The sequence below is a fragment of the Eptesicus fuscus genome, chromosome 8 (assembly GCF_027574615.1).
Source record: "Eptesicus fuscus isolate TK198812 chromosome 8, DD_ASM_mEF_20220401, whole genome shotgun sequence".
NCBI classification, from domain to species: domain Eukaryota; kingdom Metazoa; phylum Chordata; class Mammalia; order Chiroptera; family Vespertilionidae; genus Eptesicus; species Eptesicus fuscus.
In genome coordinates, this window is record NC_072480.1 from 600,555 (window position 1) to 615,833 (window position 15,279).

Below are 15,279 nucleotides of genomic sequence, written 5' to 3' on the forward strand. Positions count from 1 at the left end.
AGGAGCTGCATCTTTGTGGCCACATTCAAGAACCTAAGACGAAAACCTCCATCCTTTGTCCTTGATATGAGAACTATGTTTGGGGGAGATGGGTTGGCAGGATTCAGGCAAGTAGGGCAGGGCATTTTATTGTTGAGGCAGAATCCACAAGCTCATCCAGACAAGGTACTGACAGCCTAAGACCAAGGAAAGCTGGGAAGCTGCCAGTACTTTCAAAATGTGCCTCACTGATTTCCTATAAGGAAATAGTCTATTCCCAGTGTTGGCTGTGAAGTGGCTACATCTGGCTTCTCCTTATACAACATGCCAGAGAGGAGCTCATGCTTGAAACTGATGGGAAGGAAACATCCATATTGTTAATGGGAAGTGGAGGAGCCAATAAGTTTGCATAGGGTTGAGAATAATAAGTGAGTGAGTGTGGGGTCCAAGACTCAGATATGGGACATTGAGAGTTGGTGACAGGCAAGATACAGGGCCGCAGATGAGCTTTGGAGTACCCTCTGGCCCCACCCTAGCCTGCTCTCTGCCCCCAGAACAAGCAGCCATAAAATACTGGGAGCCTCAAAGGACTTTTCCATGGAAATAAGAAGAATCAGCTTCATCTCAGCAAGAGCCTTGAACAAGCAGATACCATATATTACTGTGCAATATAGCCACCTGCCTCTGGCCAAAAATCGTCCCATAAAAACAATAATTCCCCCCAACTTGCACTCTTTAATGGGAGCCATGGACAGCATAATGTTTGGGAAGAACTGATTGATTCTCCACATCTCTTTCACTTGAGCCCTCTAAATCATCAGCACCCTTGCCTCCCCATTCAGGAAAACTTACCTTTAAATGGGACTGGACCTCTGTCATCCCCCTTCTCCCAAAGCCACAACACATCCATAGCACCAAACATTCAGAATGGGGAGAGAAAAGATGACCCATGTCCTCATGAAGAAGAGGCATCCATTCTGTCCAGTGTTGGGACATGAGGTGTAGCGAAAGACTGCCCATCAAGGTTATCTGTGATTAGACCCCACCTTGCTGACATACCACAGTGAGACATTAAGGATGGGATGCCACAGGCTGCCTATGCCATTATTTCTACAGGAAAGGTCAGCACTGAAAGGGGGTAGGTCAGGTATGGGGTGGAATTCCACACTGAGGTATGCAGTCTGACAGCTGACCACAAGCTGTGCCCCTCCTGATTGTCTGAGGCCTTGTTCCAGGTGAGAAAATGCTCTGCAGCCCTCAGTAAAAACTGCTTGCTGGGGTTGACTGTGCACAGGATGCAGGTGGCACGTTGTAGGCTCTAAAACTTATATCAAGGTTCCAGAGCAGGCCCATCCAAACCTGGACACTGAAGAAAGTCACAATGATCCCTTCTCTCAGGCCTGCCACAGATGACCCCAACAGTGTTATTGGGCCTGGCTACATCAATAATGAATCCTTCACCTCATCCCTGCATCAGCCTAAGTTCAGTTGTCATCCTCAGTGCTCAGAAATCAAGGACAGAGTGCTGATGTGCCTTGCTCCTGGATGCACATAGCTAGTGAGTGGGGTTGATGGGATTTGAGTCCCAACCACTGGCTCCAAAATACTCTTACTGAGCTCTTGACAGACTCCAGAAATACTCTTACTGAGCTCTTGCAGTGAATGTCTCTTCCTTCTCTCTCTCTCTCGCTCTCTCTCTCTCTCTCTCTCTCTCCCCCTCATCTAAAGTTTTACCTATGTCTCCTTTTTCACTGATTAACCCCCTCCCCCAGCCATTCCCACCCCAGACAAGCCCCCACAGCCCCAGTGTCTGTGTCCATTGATCATGCTAATATGTATGCATACAAGTCCTTTGGTTGCTCTCTAAACGCGCCCCCCCCCCCACCCACCACCACCATTTGTCTCTGGATCTATTTTGTTCATCAAATTATGTTGATCATGTGATATTGAATGTCTCTTTCAAAGCCTTCACTTCTCTTTTCTTCAAGGGCATAGATGTCTGAGCACACTCTGAGTGCCAGCCTTGTAATTAGGCTTAAAACACCAGGGACAAGGGATGCCTTTCACTCAGTCATAGTCTTGTCATTTTGTACTGCACCTGAGCAAAGCAGGTGTTCAGTAAATACTTGTAGAAAGAATGAAATATCAAAAGGCTGCATATGGTTTTCTGACTTCTTATTGATCGTGAGGCATGTGTCTGGAGAGTAGCAGAGTTAAGGTTTTACCTTGGCAGAAATACTAATGGAGCATTTCCTTAAAGTCACACTGACTGGTGATGACTCTCGCCGGCAGGGTAGAGCACAGGGATCAGGCCTAAACCAGCAGACGGACATCCCTCTCACAATCCGGGTCTGCTGTCTCCTAACCACTCACCTGCCTGCCTGCCTGATTGCCCCTAACCGCTTCTGCTTGCCAGCCAGGTCACCCCCTAACTGCTCCCCTGTTGGCCTGATTAACACCTGACTGCTCCCCTGCTGGTCCGATTATCCCCAACTGCCCTCCTCTGCCGGCCTCATCTCATCCCCAACTGCCCTTCCCTACCAGTCTGATCACCCCTAACTGCCTCTGCCTGCCTGATCACCCCTAACTGCCCTCCCCTGCAGGGCTGACCTCACCCCCAACTTCCCTCCTCTGCCGGCCAATTTGGTTCTGATTGCTCAGTTTCTATGCCAATCAGCCCGTCAAAAGCTCCACCTCCTAGGCAGACATTGGCTCCTCACAGTTGACCCAGATTTGGTTCTGATTGGTCAGTTTCTATGCCAGTCAACGTCTCTGGGCCTATCAACGGGGCCTGATCAGAATGGCAGGGCTGATCAGCAGCGCTGGTGGAGGCCTGGAGAGAAATGGAGGCACTGGAAAGAAAGAGATAGAGAGGCAAGTGCTGATCAATAGCTGCCACAGAGGCTACAGATCAGACCCTGCTTCTTCCTTCAGGCCTCTCTCTGGGCCTGATTCGCAGCCCCCTCAGCAGTCAATGCTGGGTCACCGTGCCTGCAGCTGCAGCAGTCAGTGCTGGGTCACCACGGCAACCCAGCACTGACTGCAGGACTGACTTCCAGTTGGTGGAGCCTCCCAGTAGTTGTGGATGTGCTGGACCCAGGGTTTTTATATATTAGGGTTGTCTCTTAGTAAAAAATCCAAACACCACAAAGTGCTGAACCTCTTCTCCCTGGGTGTGTCCTCAGACCCTTTCTATGCCTATGGCATAAACATATGCATGAACTTTAATCTTTGTTACTAAGCAGCAGCTTGCAGACATCTTCTTAGAAGACACCAGTAGCAGGCAGTTTCTCCATTCTCTTGAATAACTGCACAGTGGTCTCCTGTAGGTAGCAATTAATTTAAGCACTCTCCTATAGATGGATATTCAAGTTATTTCCCATTTTGCTGTTATAAACAAAGCTTCTCTTACTCTTTTAGTCTCCTAAATGCTCTCTATTAAAGTCCTCTTTAAAACTATAGAATGAAACTTACCTCAACAATGAAAAGATGCATTAAAAAAAGAAGAAGAAGAGTGCATTCTGCTATCCTGCTTTTATGTCCTTACTCCACTGCCCAGTTGTCCTGAGGCCCTAATGTTAATGGTCTTGGATCCATGCTGATACAGACACACATCCATATTTCAGAGGGGAAAGGTGTTTTGTTTTAAATAATTTGTAAAACCTTAGATGTTGTCATTCTTGTCCTTACAATAAGAAAAATCTGGACAAGTTGAATATCTATGACTTTTCTTGACCCATCAGAGGTTGTAGGGCAAACAACTTCTCTGAATTCTGGACATACAAGTGCATCCAGAGAAAAACAATAACCAAGACCTGGAGCAGAAACCTCAAGATACCAAAAACTGGTAGGAACAGTTAGAGAGTAATTTTGACAAATTGTTTCTTGCTAAGTAAGATTCTGAGGGTGGGGAGTAGGATAGTAAAAGGGAGGCCTATACTTTTATAGGCTTTTCCCCCAAGAATCACACTAGTTTTTAGGGTGAGGATAGAAAAATATCTCCTCATGGGCCTGGCAGAGGGAGAGCAAGAATAGCCATGTGAAAACTTTCAGACCCTTCTTCCTAACAGGTCTATTCTGAAAATCTTTTCCAACTGAAGGAAGGAACAGTCCTCCCCAGCCTTCCCATCTCACATAATGTAATAAATAAATAAGTAAACAAGCAAGTGAGAGTCAACTAGGAGATAATTTCAAGAAAACAGACTAGAAATGGTAGGCCAGACGGGACTAGGGCTTCTGAAAATTTAACCCTACCTGCAAGGCACAGGCTTACAAAAGACTGAGACCTAAGTAGAATCTTAGAATATAATAGAATAACCCTCCCCTCCTTACCCCACTCACTCACCCTATCAACACATAAAAACCTCCAGTAATACTAATAGTAGATTACAACTAAAAGAGACAAAGATTCTCTCCAGGGACCAGAAGAAAAGAAAGTCACAAGAATGGAGAAAAATAAAGTAAGCCAACTAGAGTAATATCAAGCCTCTGGTGCCTATATATATGACAGATTAGCTAGATTAACAACATTCTTACTACTAAAAGCCTATTTACTTCAGTATCTATTATCCTTTATAACATATCTGGCTTTCAACAAAAATTATAAAACCTAAAGGCAAGAAGAAAAAAAGTCTGAAAGACAAAGCTATCATCACAATCACACTCACAGAAGTTGGAATGATCATACAATGATTATAAAATAAGTATGATTAGTATGTTTAGAGCTTTAATAAGAAAAAGTAGACAATATTGCAAAAACAGGTGGTAATATAAGTTGACGGGAAGTATTCTATGAAAGAAATCAATTGAAAATGCTAGAAATCAGACACTGTAACAGCAATGAATAATTCCTTTTATAGGTTCATCAGTATACTCAACATAGTTGAATAAAGAATCAGAGAGTCTTATCAGAAAATACCTTAAGATATATAAAATGTATACTAAAAATAATCGTTTTTCTATCACTTTTTTAGTAAACAAACCAAAAGTTGGTTCCTTGGAAAGGCCAACTAAATTGAAAAATATTCAACTAGATTAACTGAGAACAAGAGAGTCAAAACTCAAAATACTAAAATAAAAAACAAAAGTGGAGAAAATGATACCAATTTTACAAAACTAAAAATGACTATAAGAGAATGTTATAACGATTTATGTCAACAAATTGGATGACCTAGATGAAATGGAAAAATTCTTAGAAACACACATCTACCAAATTGGGTCATGAACAAATAGAAAAGCTGAACACACCTACATATAACTAGTAAGGAAATTGAATCAATAATTTTTGATTACACGACAAAGAATATCCCCAGACAAGATGACTTCACTAGTGAATTCCACCAAACATTTAAAGAAGATTTAACACCATTCCTTCCCAAACTCTTCCAAAAAAATAGAAGAGGTAAAAACCATTCCTAACTCATTTAATAAGGTCATCACTGCCCTGATACCAAAGCTAGAAACAGACAGTACAAGAAACTACACCCCAATATTATTTATAAATATGTAGACATAAAAATTTTCAATATAATACTAGCATACTGAACTCAGCAGCATATTAAAAAGATTACACAAGAAGACCAAGTAAGTTTTATTCTTGTTGATTTAACATATAAAAATCAGATCAATAAGATGAAGGGAAAATAGCACATGAATATTTCAGTTAATGAAGGAAAAACATTTGATAAAGTTCATCACCCTTTCATGAATAAAAATACTGAACAAACTAGGAATAGAAGGAAACATGCATACAAGCCCCTAACTTCAACATGATAAATATAATTTATTAAAAACTCACAGCTGACATCATTCTAAATGGTAAAATACTGAAAATTTTTTCTCTAAGATCAGGAACAAGACAAAGATGCCCACTTAGATCCCTTCTTTAAATGTAGTATTAGAAGTTTCAACTTGAGTAGTTAGGCAAGAAAAGAAAATGTATCCAAATTGAAAAAGAAGTAAAATTATTTCTGTTTACAGATCATATAATTTTGTATGTAGAAAATTCTAAAGACCCACAAGAAAAAAACTTAAAGCTAACAAATTAGTTCAGGAAGTTGCAGGATACAAAATCAACACATGAGTATTAGTTGCAATTTTGTGCACTAACAATGAACAATTTAAAAAATTTAATAAAGCAATTTTATTTACAATAGCTTAAAAATAATTAGGAATACATTTAACCAAGAGGGCAAACAAATGTACATTGTAAAGTATAATACATTGCTAAAAGAAAATTTAAAAGACATAAATAAATAAAAAGACATTCCATATTCATGGATTGGGAGACAATATATTTTTTTAAATATATTTTATTGATTTTTTACAGAGAGGAAGGGAGAAGGATAGAGAGTTAGAAACATCGATGAGAGAGAAACATCGATCAGCTGCCTCCCGCACACCCCCCACTGGGGATGTGCCCGCAACCAAGGTACATGCCTTTGACCAGAATCGAACCTGGGACCCTTCAGTCCGCAGGCCGACGCTCTATCCACTGAGCCAAACCAGCCAGGGCAAGGGGGACAATATTGTTAATATAACATTACTGCCTAAAGCAATCTAAAAATTCAATGCAATCCCTATGAAAACTGCAATAGCTTTTTTTTTTTATCTTTTTGGAGAAATAAAAAAATTCAAAGATTCATATGGAATCTCAAGGTATGTAAAGAGACAAACAATTTTGAAAGCCAACAAAATTATAGAACTCATACTTCCTGACCTGAAAATTTACTTAAAAGCTATAGTAATCAAAACAAGGTGCTACTGGCATAAGGACAAATATACAGAACATAAGACTCCAATACAGAAACAAGAACTGGAATTGTACATATATTCTCTTTGACAAGGATCCCCAAACTATTCAATCAAGAAAGGATTGTTTTTTAAAATTCATGATGCTGGAAAAAATAGTTACATGAAAAAGTATAAAGTTGGATCTTAACTTTATTCCAATACAAACATTAACTCAAAATGGATAAAGACCTAAATGTAAAAACTAAAACTATAAGTGTATTAGAACACATAAGGGAAAGTCTTTATGACACTGAATTTGGCTATGACTTATATATGACACCAAAAGCACAGGAAACAATAGAAATAAATAAAGAACTTCATGAAAATTAAAAACTTCTGTGCACCAAAGAAAACTATCAACAAGTGCAACCCTGGCCAAGTTAGGAGTTAGGGCACATAACTGGTTTGTGGGTTTGGTCCCCAATCAGGGCATGTATGGGAGCAATCATTCAATGTTTCTCTCTCACATCAATCTCTCTATCTCCCTTCCTCTCTCTCTTAAAAAAAACAGCAATAAATCATATCCTCAGGTGAGAATTTTTTTAAAAAGTACAACGACAACCTATGGGGTGGGAGAAAATATTGTCAAATCATATCTGATAAAAAAGTAATATGAAGAACTCCTATAACTCAACAACAAAAAGATAAACAACTTTATTTTAAAAGGGGGCAAAGGCCTCTTGGAAAATAGACATTTCTCCAAAGAAAATATACAAATGACCAATAAACACAGGAAAAGATGCTTGACATCGCTAATCATTAGGGCTATACAGATCAAAACCACACCGAGATATTACTTTACAACCATCAGGGTGGCTATTTATATACATTAAAAAAAAAAAGAAAAATAACAAGGGTTGGCAAGGATATCAAGAAACTGAAACCTTAGTGCATTGTTGTAATATAAAGTGGTATAGCCATGTGGAAAACAATTTGGTGGCTTCTCAAAAACAAAACAAAACATAGAACTGGTATAACCGATCAATTCCACTCCTAAGTGTATATTCACAGGAAGTGAACACAGGGACTCAAACAGATATTTGTTTATCACTGTTTTTAGTCAAAAGTAGAAACAACCCAAATGTTCAACAATTCTATTGTATGTTTGTACCACATTTTGTTCATACAATGGAATATTATTCAACTTGAAAAAGATATTAATTTTGATACATGTTACAACATGGATTCATTTTGAAAACATGGTGCTAAATAAAATAAGGCAGACACAAAAAGACAAATATTGTATGATTCCACTTACATGATGTACCTAGACTAGGCAACCTCATAGAATAGAAAGTAGAATACAGGTAACCAGAGACTGGGGGTAGTGGGGAGGAAAAATAGTATGTTTTGTTTAATGGGTACAGTGTTTGTTTGGAACAATAAAAAATAAAGTTCTGAAAATTTATAGTGTAATGATTTGATAAAATTGTGAATGCACTTGATGCAACTCAATTGTACAGTAAAAATGACTAAAATGGTAAATTTTATGTTATGCATATTTTAGGGCAACCACAAAAAATGAGCTGAAACTGAATATAAATTAGATGTTAAGATGGAGATAAATGGAATCAAATCAGATACTTAAAACCAGAAAAGGCAGAAAAAGTGTGTGGGGGATGGAGGGGGATGTACAAAAAACAAATGCAATGAATAAATACACTTACCAAAAATGACAGATTTTATCCAATTATATCAATAATAATTTTAAATGAGAACACCAGATAAAAGAATGAGAACATGAGAATGTATTTAAAAAGGTCCACTTACATGTTGTCTACAAGAAACTCACTTAAAATATGTCATACATAGGTTAGAAGTAAAAGTATGGAGAAGGATATACCATGCTAACACTAATCAAAAGAAAGTAGAAGTAGCTTACTACTAGTAGTTTCAGACAAAACTAATTTTATTTTTTTTATTATTTTTTTTTTTTAATTTCTTTATTGATTAAGGTGTCACATATTTGTCCTCATCCCCCCATTCCCATCCCACCCCTCTCCCCACGCATGCCCCAATCCCCTGTTGAACTTAACCGTTGGATAGGCTTATATGCATGCATACAGGTCCTTTGGTTGAACTCTCCCCCTCCCCCCCACCCTCCCCCTACCTTCCCCTATCCTCCCTCTGAGGCCCGATAGTCCGATCGATGCCTCCTTGCTTCTGGTTCTGTTCTTGTTCCTCAGTCTATGTTGTTCATCATTTCCCCTAGATGAGCGAGATCATATGTCACTAGATATATACTAATAAGAACTCAATGTGAGACGAGCAATAATAGTTATGCTGACAGGCAAATGAATCAATCTGTAGCGAGCTTCCCCCTGGACCAACAGTTCTTTTGAGACCCAATTTCAATGACCAGTAGTTCCTTATGTGTACATGTCAGCACTGACCCCTCAGCTCTGGATGGTGGACAAATGGTGGTAATGGAGGTCCGACTCCCTCTGGTTTGGTCTCGGCCGAACCCAGGGGCACGGCGTCACCCAGACTAAGGGGCACGTGGCCTCACCCTTACCCAAGGGGCGCGTGGTCACACCCGGGCCTGGGACCCAGCCTCACCCGGATGGATCCAGGGGCGCACAGCCTCACCCGGACCCAGGATCTGGCTTCACCCGTACCCAGGGACGCTTGGCCTCTCCCAGACCCAGGGGCACGTGGCCTCACCCGGGCCTAGGTGCACGAGGCCTCATCTGGATCCAGGGACACATGGTCGCACCCGGACCCAGGGACGCTTGGCCTCTCCCAGACCCAGGGCCACTTGGGCTCACCCGGGCCTAGGTGTACGAGGCCTCACCCGGATCCAGGGACACATGGTCTCACCCGGACCCAGGGACGCTTGGCCTCTCCCAGACCCAGGGCCACTTGGGCTCACCCGGGCCTAGGTGCACGAGGCCTCATCTGGATCCAGGGACACATGGTCGCACCCGGACCCAGGGACGCTTGGCCTCTCCCAGACCCAGGGCCACTTGGGCTCACCCGGGCCTAGGTGCACGAGGCCTCATCCGGATCCAGGGACACATGGTCTCACCCGGACCCAGGGACGCTTGGCCTCTCCCAGACCCCGGGGCACGTGACCTCACCCATGCCTAGGTGCACGAGGTCTCACCCGGATCCAGGGACACACGGTCTCACCCGGACCCAGGGACGCCTGGCCTCCCCCAGACCCAGGGGCACGTGGCCTCACCCGGGCCTAGGCGCACGAGGCCTCACCCGGATCCAGGGACACACGGTCTCACCCGGACCCAGGGACGCCTGGCCTCCCCCAGACCCAGGGGCACGCGGCCCCACCTGGACCTAGGTGCACGAGGCCCCACCCGGATCCAGGGACACATGGTCTCGCCCGGACCTAGGGGTGCGTGGCCTCTCTCAGACCCAGGGGCACGTGGCCTCACCTGGACCTAGGTGCACGAAGCCACCCGGACCCAGGGGCGCGTTACCTCTCTCAGACCCCTGGTCGCGTGGTCTCACCCGGATCCAGGGGCTCACGGCCTCACCCGTACTCGGGACCCAGCCTTACCCGGATCCAGGGGCCCACGGCCTCACCCGGACCCAGGGTTCAGATTCACCCGGACCCAGGGGCACATGGCCTCACCCGAACCCGGAATCCAGCTTCACCTGGCCCCAGGGGCGCGTGGCCTCACCCAAACCCAGGGGCATGAGGCCTCACCTAGACCCAGAGGCGTGTGACCACATCTGAGCCCAGAGGCTAGCAGGCTCGCCTGGACTCGGGTCTCAGCGGGGTTTCGTCTTCTTGATCCCAATTCCTGTTGGTCAATTCCCTCTCAGCAATTCCTTCGGTCATTTTCTCAGAGCTCCAGGGCGGCTGCCGCAGAACTCGTTGGGCGGCGGGCTCGGCAAGGCTCCGGTGTGCCCGGTACCCGGCGGTGGGCTGGTCCGGTGTCGCTGCGTCGGCCCTTGGGTCTGCAACGGTGGCCAGTCGCTGAGCGTGCGCACCTGGCCACTTCGGGGCATTGAGATTCTTGAAGGACTCGGAGGTCAGCAAGCACGGAGTCTCCCACCCCATGTCTCCCAGGGGCTCGTCTGTCCGTGCTCGGCAGCGAGTGGAGCCATCCCCTCAGCCGGAGACCGCCGGGGGAACTGCGCCGAGCACGTTCCTGGCCACCATTGTGTCGCCTGAGCCATAGTTCTTAAAGTGTGGACTTTGGGTCACCGGCATCAGCATCATCCTGCGTACCCCTCTCTTTTATTCTAGTTGTAGAGCATCTGCTCAGCCAGCCCCCCGGTCTTTCTGGCTGGTGTCTGCTCTGCTCTCCCGTCGTAGTCTCAATATTGTTGTGGTAGGCAACGATCCGGCTGCCGCCCTATGTCTCCATCTTGGTCCTCCTTTGTACAGTTAAGTCTTGATTGTTGTTGGTGTCACTGGGAGGAATTGTCCTCCAGGCCAATTGGCCGTGAGGACCCTCTTTGTCTATATAGGAATAGTTGCTGTGCAGGAGACATGTTTGTGGGCCGGGTCTTGATGCAGCAATGCCTTGGCGCTCACTGAGTCTGCCTCTAGAATGCCTCCCTTATGCGAGTGATTGAAATCTGGTGTCATCTCCCACCAACCACTAGATGCCCTCGTTTCTGGGTCTCCAATGCAGTGTGGGTCAGCCACTACCTGAGGCACTCAGCAGGAAAAAGCTTCTGCTCAGCTTGGCTGGGGCGGAGCTACAGGGTGGAGCCTACAACCTTGGCTTCCTGTCAGCCCCGCCCTATGAGGCTCCTGTGTCTGTGTCCCTCTGTATTCCTTGCAAACACCTCTGAGAGAAACGCGCCCTGGAGTTTCGCCCACTGCCAAACAGTCCAGTCCCTCCCCTAATGAATCTGGACTCCCAGATTCTCGCCTGGAACTGGGCTTCAGTGCAGTTGGAACTGGGTCTCAGCGCAGTCTGGCGTCCCTGTCTCCTTCCCAGCAGGGCCACCCAGTGGCGCAGGCAAAAGTTCGTCCTCTGCGCACCTTCCAGTGCGCGCGTCTGGAGCCGCCGCTTCTCTGTGCCTCCGCCACCACAGCCCAAATTCATTCCCCCAGCGTGCGCCTGGCTTCCCAGGGATTCGCCCGGAACTGGGGTTCAGTGCAGTCGGAACTGGGGTTCAGCACGGTCCTGAGCTTATGTCTCCTTCCCGCTAGGGCAGTTCAGTGGCGCAGGCAACAGTCCGTCCTTTGCGCCCCTTCCCGTGCGCGCCTCTGGAGCTCTGCCTTCCGCCGCTCCTCTGTGCCTGCGCCCCACAGCCCAGATTCATTCCCCCAGCCTGCGCCTGGCTTCCCAGGGTTTCGCCCGGAACTGGCGCTCAGTGCAGTCGGAGCCGGCGCTTAGCGCACTCCGGAGCCTTTATCTCCTTCCTGCCAGTGAACGCCGGCCAGGCCGTCAGCCGCCCCCTCCTCTCCGGCTCCATCCTCCCCGCAGGCGCGCGCTCGTGTCTCCGCCAGTTTCTCCATACCTCAGGCTTTTACGGCTCCCCCGATTGTCCCCGTGGCCTTCTCCTTCCCCCCATCTGTGGGCATTTCAGTCCGCCAGCTCTCCTGTGGTTCTGGACGATGTCCGTTCTGACCTCTAGTTGTGCCTTTGAAATTGTTGTGCCCGGCTGCAGGTTAGGTGTTTCACCTATGCCGCCATCTTGGTTTCTCCCAAAACTAATTTTAGAACAAGGAAGATTATCATAGGTAAAAAGGACAATTATATAATTATAAAGAAGTTAACTCTCCAGAGACAGAAGCATCGATCAGACCATCAAACCTCAAAGGGAAGGTAGGGGAGGGTGGGGTAAGGGGGAGCGATCAACCAAAGGACTTGTATGCATGCATATAAGCCTAACCAATGGACACAGACACCAAAGGGTTAGGGCATGAGTGGGGGGATGGGGGTGTAATGGGGCATAAGCGCACATATGTAACACCTCAATCAATAAAGAAATTTTAAAAAAGAAGTTAACTCTCCAAGAAGATACAACAATCCTAATGATATGCACAACAGTAGAACACCAAAATACATGAGGCAAAACTTGATTGAACTAAAAAGGAGAAATAGGTAAGTCCATTATAGTTGGAGACTGTAACACTACTTTGTCAGTAATTGATAGATCAAACAGGCAGAAAATCAGTAAGGATACAAAGGACCTATCAATCAACTTGATCTAACTGACATTTATAGACTACTCCATCCAACAATAGCAGAACACACCTTTTCCTCAAGCATACATGGACCATTCATGAAAATAGACCACATATGGGCCATGAAACACAACTTAACATGTTGAAAGGTATAGTAATTACACAAAGTATTTTTCCATGAAGGCACAGGTTAACAATTCAGAATCCACTGTATATGTATACAGGGACTGAACAAATGAGTAAAGGGATGATAGCTGACAGATGGTGGGAGCCAGGTTCTCACTGTTGGAGTTGAAGTTCACAGATAAGCAAGAAGAGCAGGGGTAGAGTCAGAGACATTAGTATGAACTTGTGTTTATATTAATGTAGGTACTGATAGACAAATATAAAACTAGTTATAGATATGTGTGTAACATATGGTTTAGTATACATACATATATGTCCTAGCTCTGTCTACTGATAGGCCCTAAAAGAAATGATACCGCAATAAAAGGAGCATATCCAGCCCCTAGATCTCAGTTTATAATACTACTAGAGGCCTGATGCATGAAATTCGTGCAAGAGTAGGCCTTCACAGCCATGGGCGGCTGCCTGGATCCCTCCCTTGCAGCCATGGTGGCTATAGCCCTGGCTTAGTCCAGAAAGATGTCCAGTCTAATTAGCATATTATCCTTTTATTATAGATTCTCTAATAACAGAACCTTTCTTTTTATAGAAACGGCTAATTCAAGGACTAGAGAGAAAATATATAAGATGAACCCCAAGCACCAGAAAGTGATGGGAGCACACACACACAGTGATGGAAGGGACACAGAAGACAAATGAAAAAGCTACCAATGACTAAAACTTAAACAATTTGAGCAACAAAACAATATAGTACTGCACTGTAGGTCAAAGAATGTGTAAGCTGTGCTTATTGACCTGCTTTTAGAGTGCAGCGTAGAAAGAAGATATAAAGTAACTTTATAGTGGATAAACCTGGAAAATATTTTCTTAGCTAGGTAATTAAAGATAAATCCTATTGAGAGCATGTTCTTTGATATTACATAGTGAGAATGACACTTTAGTTCTATAGTCTTTCTTCCAAAAAACCATCATCTCAGTCTAATGACAACACACACACACACACACACACACACACACACACACACAGAGATACACATCAGACAAATCCAATTTAAGAGACATTCTATAAAATACCTGGCTAATACTTCTCAGTACTGCCAAATCATCAAAACAGGAAGTCCAAAAAACTGACATAGCCCCAAAGAGACTAAAGGGACATGACAATTAAAGGTAATGTGATACTGTAGGGACACCAAATTTGAATGCTCCATTAAATTGAATAACACCATTCATCCTGATAATTCCCAGATACCCCATCCCATCAGATTCATGATGAGCCAGAACCATTTTCAATTGTATTTCCACAAAAATAGCCAACCTCCACACATACTACGGACATTCCTAAAATCTGTCAAAGATTCACAAACCCCAAACAAGCAACATCTGACCTGGGCATGCCTTGTACTTGTTAAGTGACCCCAGGTGCTGCACAAGTGGCAGATGACCTTCGTTTGCAACTTAGCTTCTCCCAGGCACCTTTAAGCCTGGCACAGGTGGCAACCATATGCATATCACTTTGTAGCACTTACCAAGGAACTCTAAGGCAAGGACACACACTGGCTGACTTGGCCTGCACTAGAGCCCCTCTCAAGAGGCCCTAGAACCAACACACCTGGTGGCCAGCTTCAGACTACAACAGCACACCACCATGTTAGCTCCACAAATTGCAAACCCAAAAGGTAGTCTAGTCAGCCACCAGAGGCCCACTGGAGTGAGTCCCACTCTGTGAAGTCAGTCCTTGCACAAAAGCTTGACTGCTGTGGTCATAGCAGTCCTCACAGCCAGTCAGCCAGCCTAAGGGTCAAATCCACCAACTGACATGCCAGCAAAAATCAAGACTCAAGTACAACAGCAGGGCTCACACAACCCACACAGTGACATTCATGGAGCACCTGACTCAGGTAACCAGAAATATGGAGCAACTGGGCCCCACAGGACTCCTACTATATAAGGCCTTGCTGAAAAGACTAGGAAATGTAGAAGATATATATACTAGAGGCCCAGTGCACGAAAAATCGGGGGTTGTCCCTCAGCCTTGCCTGCTGCTTCTCACAGTCTGGGAACCCTCAGAGGATGTCCTACTGACTGCTTAGGCCCGCTCCCCAAAGGGAGCGGGCCTAAGCCGCAGTCTGGCCTCCCTCTGTGGGAGGCGACTGGGCTGATCAAGGGAAGGCACCGCCCCCATCACCCCACTGCTGCTGTAAATGCCGGCCGTGGTGGCTGCGAGGCCTGAGCCCTGGGCCTCACAGCTCCTGGGCTCATGGCTGCCA